Source organism: Triticum dicoccoides, chromosome 7B (assembly GCF_002162155.2).
Source record: "Triticum dicoccoides isolate Atlit2015 ecotype Zavitan chromosome 7B, WEW_v2.0, whole genome shotgun sequence".
NCBI classification, from domain to species: Eukaryota; Viridiplantae; Streptophyta; class Magnoliopsida; order Poales; family Poaceae; genus Triticum; species Triticum dicoccoides.
The window spans coordinates 727,319,144-727,329,324 of NC_041393.1; the positions used below are offsets into that span (position 1 = coordinate 727,319,144).

At 51.9% G+C, this 10,181-nt stretch overlaps 1 protein-coding gene across 1 annotated transcript in view; it reads left to right on the top strand.

The window, feature by feature from the left end:
- Window positions 1-9,946: 9,946 nt before the first annotated feature.
- Window positions 9,947-10,181, top strand: part of LOC119341474 — a 2,973-nt gene continuing 2,738 nt past the window's right edge. Inside the window, exon 1 of the mRNA XM_037613344.1 lies at window positions 9,947-10,005. The gene's annotated coding sequence lies outside the window, so the exon portion shown is untranslated. The remainder of the gene's footprint in view (window positions 10,006-10,181) is intronic.

Below are 10,181 nucleotides of genomic sequence, written 5' to 3' on the forward strand. Positions count from 1 at the left end.
TCGCTCGGAGGCTTAGCTGCAGCCCAGTGCTCGCCTAAGGTTGAAAAAAATCCTACCGAGTGAAGAGCGGTCCTCTCGCTCGGAGGCTTAGCTGCAGCCCAGTGCTCGCCTAAGCTTGAAAAAATCCTACCGAGTGAAGAGCAGTCCTCTCACTTGGGGGCTTAGCTGCAGCCCAGCGCTCGCCTAAGTTTGAAAAAATCCTACCGAGTGAAGAGCAGTCCTCTCACTCGGGGGCTTAGCTATAGCCCAGTGCTCCACTAAGTTTGAAAAAAATCCTACCGAGTGAAGAGCAGTCCTCTCACTCGGAGGCTTAGCTGTAGCCCAGTGCTCGCCTAAGTTTAAAAAAATCCTACCGAGTGGTGAGGGAACCTCCCGCTCGGAGGCTTAGCTGCAGTCTCGTACTCGCCTAAGTTTCAAAAAATCCTACCGAGTGGTGAGCGAACCTCTCACTCGGGGGCTTAGCTACAGTCTCGTACTCGCCTAAGTTTTGAAAATCTCACCCAATCGGTCGACATGAACATCAAGACCATTGCTGAGTACCTTGCTGATGAGCTGATCAATGTTGCGCAAGGATCACCTGACCGGTCGACTGGAACGTCAAGACCATTGCTGAGTGCCCCGCTGATGGGCTAATCAATGCTACGCAAGGATCACCAGATCTGTCGTTTGGAATGTCAAGACCGTTGCTGAGTGCCTTGCTGATGAGCTGATCAATGTTGCGCAAGGTTCACCCGACCGGTCGACTGGAACGTCAAGACCATTGCTGAGTGCCTCGCTGATGGGCTAATCAATGCTGCGCAAGGATCACCAGACCAGCCGATTGGAACGTCAAGACCATTGCTGAGTGCCTTGCTGATGAGCTGATCAATGTTGCGCAAGGGTCACCCGACCGGTCGACTGGAACATCAAGACCATTGTTGAGTGCCTTACTGATGAGCTGATCAATGCTACTCAAAGATCGCTCGATCAGGTGACTGGCCATTCTTCTCCAGGAGCTGCATTAAACAAACGGACAATAATTCGGGAGAAAGGCGAATTTCGTTCGAAGACATGCGCAATATGAGGGGTGATAAATCCGAAGTTCCCTAACCGCAAAATAAAGTGCTCGGGCACCAGACCCGAAGGAGTTTTAACGATTACAAATCCACTCGGCATTCTGAGGCAAATCAAAGCAGTGACATAATGTTTTTTAAATCACTCGGCGGGAGAAGGACTGGCCGGGTCGCAAAAGCTGTCAAGATCGATGCTGTCGGCGATGCGAGTGGCTGCCTCGAGGAAAGTGGCCATGAAGTCCTGGAAGGAATGCTTCTTGGTGTTTGCCACTTTGAGAGCTGCCAGCTTGTCCTCCTTGGCCTCCTTGCAGTGCACTCGGACCAAAGACAAGGCGACGTCAGCCCCACAGCGCACAGAAGATTTCTTCCATTCTTGCACTCGGTCTACAATCTGGTTCAGCCGAGTCATCAAAGACTCAAGGTCTCGAGACATCTGCGCTTGAGGCCAGAGCTCGGCGTCCACTCGGACCATCGCCGCCTTCAGCCGAGCCAGATAGTCGACTGCACCATCCAAGCGCGATTCCAGTCGAAGCAAGTTCATTGCGACTTCATCTTTCATGGGGCAATTGATGGGGTCGAGACCTGTCTCGACCCGTCCAGTTTCAGCCTCGAAGTCCTGGCAGAGTTCTGTTTCATCACAATGAACAATGAGTCGACGGTATTGTAGATCCCAGTCGATGATGGTTATTTAACTGAATAGACATACCTTCAAGCTTCAGGACAAACTTTGCCGCAAGCTGTTCTAAATAAGACTCTAGCTTGCCGGTCCTGGTCTTGAGACCCTCAACTTCAGCGGTCAAGTTCTCCTTGTCCTTCCTCAGCTGCTCGACCTCACGATTAGCGTCCAAGACAACCGTCTTCAATGTCGCGTTCTCATCCTCCAACTTGCCGACCGAAGTAAGCTTCTCGTCCGCAAGCTTCGTCTTCTCACGCGCTTCTTTTTGAGCAGCTGCCAAGTCCAGATCCTTCTGCTCCAGAACTTCCTTCATCCTCTCTAAAGAAACAACACTCTTCAGACGAGACTGAAGTTAGTGATTTTCACTACGCACATCTTTTTGTGTGAATTCACTTGGTTCAAAGAGACTAAAAGAAAAGCCAGCACCAAGTGTGAAGCTACAAAGCAGACAGAATGACCGAGTGATTACCTCCCATGATGGCTGTTTCTTCTTGAGCTTTCTTCAGATTCTTCTTTGCCAATTCGAGATCAAGTTCAACACGGATATGCTTCTTCTTTAATTCAGTGAGACGAGCTCCAAGATCACAAGACCTCTGCAGCCAGAAAGACAGACATGTCAGTCGACACATACAAGTAACAGTGAAGGGAAAGATTTATTCTCAGACTACTGCCGAATCAAATATTCAACAGTAGTCTCGGGGACTACACCCAGTGGGTACACTTAGCGTGCCCCCACTGGATCAGATCAACACTCAGCGAAGAGCTTCTAAAAAAAGAGACAAAATGATATCAACACTCATCAGACCTCATTCGACTGCTAGCAGCCGACCGTGGTCTCGGGGACTACACCCAGTGGGTGCACTCGACGTGCCCCCACTGATTCGGAAAGTGCAAAATTAGAGATTTCTTGAGTCCTAAACGAAGGAACACCCGGTGGGCGATCAGATATAAAGCAACGTTCAAAAATTCAGTTGGAAGTTTACTGACCTGAACATTGGTCTGAAGGGCAGTGCTGGCATTGTAAGCTATCTGACTAGCTTCATGCATCACTTCCACCTGCTCCATGACAAGATTCGCCGGGCGAAGAGCTTCCCTAGCGGCACTCGGCGAGTCGTCCGGAGTCTGATATGTAGCAAAGAGGGATGGCTCCAGAGGAGTCGAAGTAGCGGCCGGGTCAGACGAGTGGAGTTGCACTGGTGCAGTAGGCATCTGTGCAGTCGACCCCGACGGACGATCAGTCGTCAGCGGGTTAGCAAATGTGACGTTTGTCCGAGCTATCGCCTCCGGTGCCGGCGTCGACTGCGGGATTTGGACTTCAAGTCTCCTTCTACTCGAACCTCCACTCTTCTTCTTCCTCTCCTGTAGAGGCGCTTCTTCTTCTTCGTCATCAGGGAGCACAACGATATCTTGCGGAGCTACATAAGAAGAGCAATATAAATTTTTCAGTCAATCGACCACTCACTCAGTTAAACAGAACTGGGTTGAACAAACTTGCCAGCTCGTGAGGTGGCTTCTTCGTCTTCTGGTGCCTTGTCAATATCCATGTCAGTGGCAGCAGAGGCGGGGCTGGAAGGACACAAGGATTAGTCAGTCGGATTGAGAGAACTTTCAGTCGACTTACGGAAACACAAATAAGATACCCACCCTGAGGCAACGGGGAAGTCCATCTTGATTCGCGGCAATGTCTTTCGGGTCTTGGAAGGGGCGACTTTTGGCTGCTTAGCCACCTTCTCCACCGGCTCCGGAGTCGACGTCCGAGCGCACTTCTAGGTGGCGGCACTTGGAGCCGCACTCTTCACACGACCGTCAGACCGATTGTGTTGCTGCTTGGATCGACGTTCGGAGCGTGGCGGCGAGTCGACCTCTTCCTCCTCGTCCGACTCCTCGCTCTCCTCCTCCTCCCCTTTTGGAGACTCCCACTCGCCACTCTCCTCCGCACTGTCCTCCCCCTCCTGGTCCTGCACCAAAGCATGTTCGCCGTTGGGCATTGAATACATCTCAGTGAATACCTGCAAAGCAAATCGGTCGAGACAAGAGTCAGTCAACATCGAGCATAGTTGGAACGCAAGCGAAAAACAGTCAGAACGGAGAATGTACCTTGTCGGGTGGGTTGTCACTTCCGAAAGGGACGACTCGCCTGGATCCTCTAGGGTTATCTTGAGTGCCCGTAATACTCTTCAACCACGAGGCCACGGTGTCGAGCGACACTTCTTCTGGATGGACCCAAGTGGTGTCACCCGGTCCAGAATACAACCACATCGAGTGATCACGGGCCTAGAGAGGCTGGATACGCCGAGCGAGGAACACCTCCAGCAAGTCCAGGCCAGTGACACCGTCATTGATGAGTTGGACCACTCGGTCCACTAACATCCTCGTCTCCATGGTCTCGGCAGCAATAACCTTCAGTGGGGCCAGAGTTTGGACACGGTCGAATGAAAAAGGAGGAAAACCGGTCGAATGACCTGGAGTCGCAACGTCCTGGCAGTAGAACCAGGACGATTGCCAACCTCTAACGGATACAGGGAGGGTCACAGCAGGGAAAGCGCTCCTATTTCTCTTTTGGATACCTAAGCCCCCGCACATCTGGATAACGTGGGTTTTCGAGTCACTCGACTTGACCTTTTTAACCGACTGGGAGCGAATGGTGAAGATATGTTTGAAGAGACCCCAGTGCAGTCGACACCCTAAGAAGTTCTCGCACATCGACACAAAAAGCAGCTAGGTACGTAATGGTATTGGGGGAAAAGTGATGGAGTTGTGCCCCGAAGAAGTTCAAAAACCCTCGGAAGAAAGGGTGCAGAGGAAGCGAGAAAACCCGGTCGACATGAGTGGCGAGCAAGACGCACTCACCCGGTCGAGGTTGTGGCTCCATCTCTCCCTTCGGCAGCCTCACTGCCCCCGCTGCAATCAGCCCAGACTCCTCTAGATCGGTCAGATCTTCCTGCCGGATCGAAGACCGGATCCAATCGCCTTGGATCCAGCCTGGCGGCAGCCCCGAGCGCGACGACGATCCACGGCTTGGTTTCTTTCCCTTTGCTGCCCCGTCGCCTTCTTGGCGCGCTCTAGCGCCGTCATCTTGTCCTTCACCATGGTGGGAGAGCGGCGGTGTCGGAGGCGGAGGCAGGCATGCACAGTGCAAGCACCCCGACCCCGTCGCCTTATAAATGTTCACTTCCGAGTGACTGACGCGTGGGGCCGGGCAATCCCGTCAAATCCTGCTACAGTTGCGTGTAGAAAACGTGGTGGAAAAGGCGGCGCGAGGATCGAGGCGTCGCTGCTTATCCGGGTCCCCCTTTTTTGGGCGCCGTTCCACTCGCGCGCACCCCCGAAATTTTGTATCCCGCGGAATCCGGGATCCCCCGCGGGCAATCGCGCCCGAGATCTCGCACTCCCGCACGACACTCGGCGCATGAAGTCACCAATTCAGTCGACAACTTACTGAATGGATCAAGGCAACCGAGTCAACCCCGAAGTATCAACGCAGGCGTTCAGTCTAACAGGAAACGCTCGCGGAGACACGAAACACAAGACAGGTCCAACGCTGTCTTACTTTCCTCTCACACCTTAATCAATTCGGGGGCTACTGACGAGGATACAGACCCGGGGTAGGGTCATAGGTTCGACCTATACGTCCTACCCAAGGTCACTACCCTGGAAGATGAAAAGACAGTCAACAGAAGAGCACCAGTCTCATACGTCGAGTGTAATCCACTCGACGGTCACATCACTCGACGGTCGTTACCTATCGTCACTTGACCACAAGGAAGATCACTCGACCATATCGTAGACTAGTAGTCAGGAGAGCACGCAACGGCCAGATATTTACTCCCTAGTCTTCATGAGCATTAAGAGTACTTACTGCTGGTGTTACCAGTAACGCCCCTACTTTATGTACATTAGTTCCCTTGTAATGGAGTGGGGCTGGGGTCCTGGCGCACTCTATATAAGCTGCCCCCCTCCTCTGGCACAAGGGTTCGCACCCTCTGTAATACAACACATATAATCCAATCGACCGCCTCCGGGCACCGAGACGTAGGGCTATTACTTCCTCCGAGAAGGGCCTGAACTCGTAAACCTCGTGTGTACATCTTCGCATAGCTAAGATCTTGCCTCTCCATACCTACCCCCCTTTCTACTGTCAGTTTTAGAACCACGACAGCCGCCGCGGCGAACACTAAGACGTCGTTGGGATTGTCGAGCTGGAGCAGGTGCAGAAGCATGTGTTAGACGTCCTCTTCTTGCCGCCCTCACCACCACATCCACATCCACGCCCATCTGTCAGCACCCTCTCGAGTGTCAGCAACCTCGCCTTCTAATGGCTGTACGACGCCGACAGAGGCGTCACGAGCAGAGAGACACGATAGACGACAACAAGGCGAGACTTAAAAGAGAAGACGTTAAGGAAGCCGCTTAAAGGTGGCGATGGTTTCGTTGCTCGCTGCGCGCGCTCTCGCTCGGAAATGCTGCGCGTCGGTGAGCACGTTCGTCCAGCCGGGGCTCGTTGGCACCAAGCTTTCCTTGGCTACAATGCCGCAGTGCCACCAGTGCCAACCGTGCCCGCGCTCACCACACTGTAAGGTCACAGTGCCGCCAATGCGGGCCGTGACCGCTTTCATCGCTCCTTGGGTCACGGTACCGCCCATGCCGGCCGTGCCCGAGATTACCGTGCCCCAGGCCATGATGCCACCCATGCCTACCATCCCCACGGTCAATTATGTGGGACTGGTGCTTCCGTCGACATGTGGGTTCGGGTTACGGCTGGCGGCGATCTGGCCACCGCGTCCGACCGGAGTAGTGCGGATTGGCCAAACTTGATTGGGACGGCGATATGAGGCGGAGGACGGGAGGAGGCAGAAGCTGCAAGGAAGGAAAGGACGCGAGGGGATGCGGCGACGACAGGAGTAGGGCTACGCCTCCTCTGTTTCTGTGTGTCCACGAGAGAGAAGGGGCTGGTGGAATCCCGATGGGCCCAGAGAGTTAACCCACTTAATATTTTTTCTGTTCAGTGGGACCCCACTAAAGCAATTTAACTGGGATGGGCTTGGTAGTCCCACTAAACCCCACCTCCACCTGCAGCGTGATCAGAGGTTATCATATACTGACGCAGTCAATATATAACCAGAATGTCAGTTGCTGGTTCACAACCCACCACCATTGCTCTGGGCTCTACCCAGACCTCCCCTCGCTGAGCAGGTGTGAAGCGAACCCCGGCAGCAATGACCCAGCACACCTAGCGTCGCCGCCGAGGATAAAGGGGAACATGAAAATCTAGGGCCTTTTTGATTCACCAGATTTTCAAAAAACGAGAATAGGAAAAAAAATACGTGATTCTAAAAAAAAAAGTGAAACATCCACTTAAATTTTATAGGATTAGTAGAGACGGTTTAATGCTACAACTATTATTATTTTTTCTAAAAGGAGGTTGGAGTGAATGCTAAATTTTCAATGAAATGTGGTACAAATGATTCCTTATGGAGAAAAATCCAACGGAAACCAATCCTACGAATGAAACAACCAAAGTAAAAAAAGAATCCAAGGATTCTAATCCTCAAAACATCCTATAGATCTCATTTGAATCAAAGGAGGCCCTAACCATGGAGAACATCCTTTTGGCGGCCCTTGGAGCTCCTGCTAACTGCCTCTAGGCTCTGGCCCTAAGGCTTCATTTGGATGCTAGGAGAGCTATTCCCAGGGAACAGCCCCGCCGGGTGAAATCATCTTGTGCAAACTGAAATCCCGTGAAAAATCAACATCATCATTTGGCGGACGGAGAGACCTAGGAAGCCCAAACCAGGAAACAAAGGACTGAGACCCGAGACGGTGAGATCTTGGCAGGAGGGGGCGGGGGGTGGAGGGGGTTGACGTTTCCTACGGAGAGAGAAGCTCTTGGGCAAAGCTCGGAGGGGCGAGTCTGCGTTGCCGCTTCTCGAGGATGTCCTTCCCGACCTGAAGAGATCAGGGAAACGCTCCCGGGGAAGGGCCGTGGAAAGGGCAGGGGTCCCCCCGACAGAGTGGGCTACCAAATGGCACGGTGGGCTGCCTCGGGTGAAGTTGGCCCGTGGCTTCTTCCCCAGGGATAAGGCGGGGATCCCCGGGATCCACTGTAACCAAATGACGCCTAAAGGGGGGAATTGTCCCAGTGCTTCATACTGGGGAAACGTTTATAATCGGCGCGCCGGCTAAACTTTCGGCCGGCCGCGCTCGTGCTCACGCGCACATGCACGCATGCCACGCTGGCACCGCAGACCCACGCAATTGCTCCCCCGCCCCGCGCGACTGCCTACCTTTTTCTACCTCCTCTTTAGCTTATTCTCTTTCTTCTACCTCCAGCCGGGTGCTACTCCATCACGTCAGCGATTTTCTCTTGTCCATGCTCTTAGCGTTAGCAAGCGTTCTGCCGTGAACCACAAGCACCGGCTGCATCTGGCTACAAGGGGCTGCATCCGGCTGAGAAGAATGCTGCAACCAACGGAATCGGGCGAGGCGTTGAGCGGTGGCAGAGGGGCGCCGCGGCGTCCGCGTGGGGGTGACGATGGTGAACGCGTGAGGGCGATGAGTTTGTGCGGGATTAGGATAAGATCTGGACGGCTAATAATGCACTAATCGGACGTGTGCGGTGCGACCGGCCGAAATTTCGGCCGGCGCACCGGCGCCTATCATTGGCCTTCATACTGGTATCGTTTTGACCCCAGGGTATGTAGTAGGGTGTGTTGGCATAATATGATCGTGTTGCATCGGATAGTTATTTAGATTCAACTTGTTACCTTTGTACGGTTTCATTTTGCTTTGCCGGTTTCAGTGTGCGGCTGGTTTCCCGCGTGCGTGTAAACTCCAAATCTTGTTCGATCTCATGCAATGAAATGCAATCTGGGCGGGGAGCCATTTTTTCTTAAGAAATAAAATAGGCTATAGGATTGCAGTGTACCAACACAACAGATCTGAATGTAACTTGGCTGACGGCTGATGAAGCAAGTAGCACATGTGAACAATCGCCGACGTGCGACGGTGGTTGGAGCATGCACTCACCTCCCCATATGGTGTACTTGGTGCAGACATGGCAAGCCAATAGAAGTAGTATCATGTATACCAAAGCTCGGCTACGCTGTAATCCAAATCGAAAAATAGAACATTACGCGGAGAAGCAAGCTAGAGGAACCTATAGCCGGATTTCAGTTGCATGAGAGATTCTCCATTCGAAAGATAAGGGCATGTCCAACGCTCCAGGTTGGACAGCTGCTCCAGCACTCCACATAGGATCAGATGGTCCAGTTTGCCAAAAGGTATGGCTTGCAGACACAAGCGGGATCTTGCAGAGGAGGCCGCTTCCTTGCTGCCAAAAGTCACATGACCACACCTTGGCTCCTCTCATCTTACGGCCGCGGCTTGATAAAGTGAAGTAGAGGACCTTGCTCCTGTCATACCTCAAACCACTGCTTCCATTCGGTGGTAAATTTTCAAACGGTGGTCTTATAGCTACAAATCTATGTGGATGGGATGAGAGTGAGACCACCGCTTGGTGCTGCTACCTACATGACCTAAGAAGTTCAAAAGAGATCTGCCGGTGATAGAAGAAATCTATTAGAGATCCCGTCGCTGCTAGAGGATCTTAATGAAGACTGTCTAGCAGAGCAGTGATGGATGGCGACGATGCCAATTAAAGGGAGAGTATTTAATCCAGCATGGAACCATTATAACGTTTTCTTGATTAATTTGCATGTGAGAGCTGAGGAGGCAATGTATTGGTGCTTCACAATGGGAGACAAATGGTGTGTCGTGTATGCCTTGAATGTGAAAGTCAATTGTGACAAAATGGAGAGAAGATGTATTGGGCCATGCTAGGCTTGACAATGAGCGTATACATGTGAGCATGCATGCAGTGAGCCTAGTAAGAGTGACCTGAATGAAGGATCACGCAACAAAAATAGTTAGAGAGAGTTTTCTTTTGCTGACGTGGAATATTTGTGAGGCCATGAGTCTGCATGTTAAGATAATTAAAGCTAGAGGGGATCAACTATTTAGGTATATAGGATTACGGTTTCTAGTACTTGCTACGTTGGTCGATCACTTAAACTCCAAAACTATGACCCACACACGTGGTTGGTCCAGACCCTTCTCTCCCCTATTTGTCGGTAACCTTTATGGCCGTAGAGAGAGAGAGAGAGAGAGAGAGAGAGAGAGAGAGAGAGAGAGAGAGAGAGAGAGAGAGAGATGAGGATGTGTAGGACCATCGGACGAGAAGAAAGAGGAGGAAATTCCAACTCTGAATTCTCCATTCAGGTAACATGTTAATCTCCTCTCTAGAAATTTCTCAATTGTTATTTTGGCAACGAGGGTTGATCATCTCGCCGGGGGAGAAATGAATGCAAATGCTGCGACATTACGTTGCAGCAATCGATAATCACAACTTGCTTTCATGTCAATGCCTTTGTATGTCGCATATTATATAATTCTCT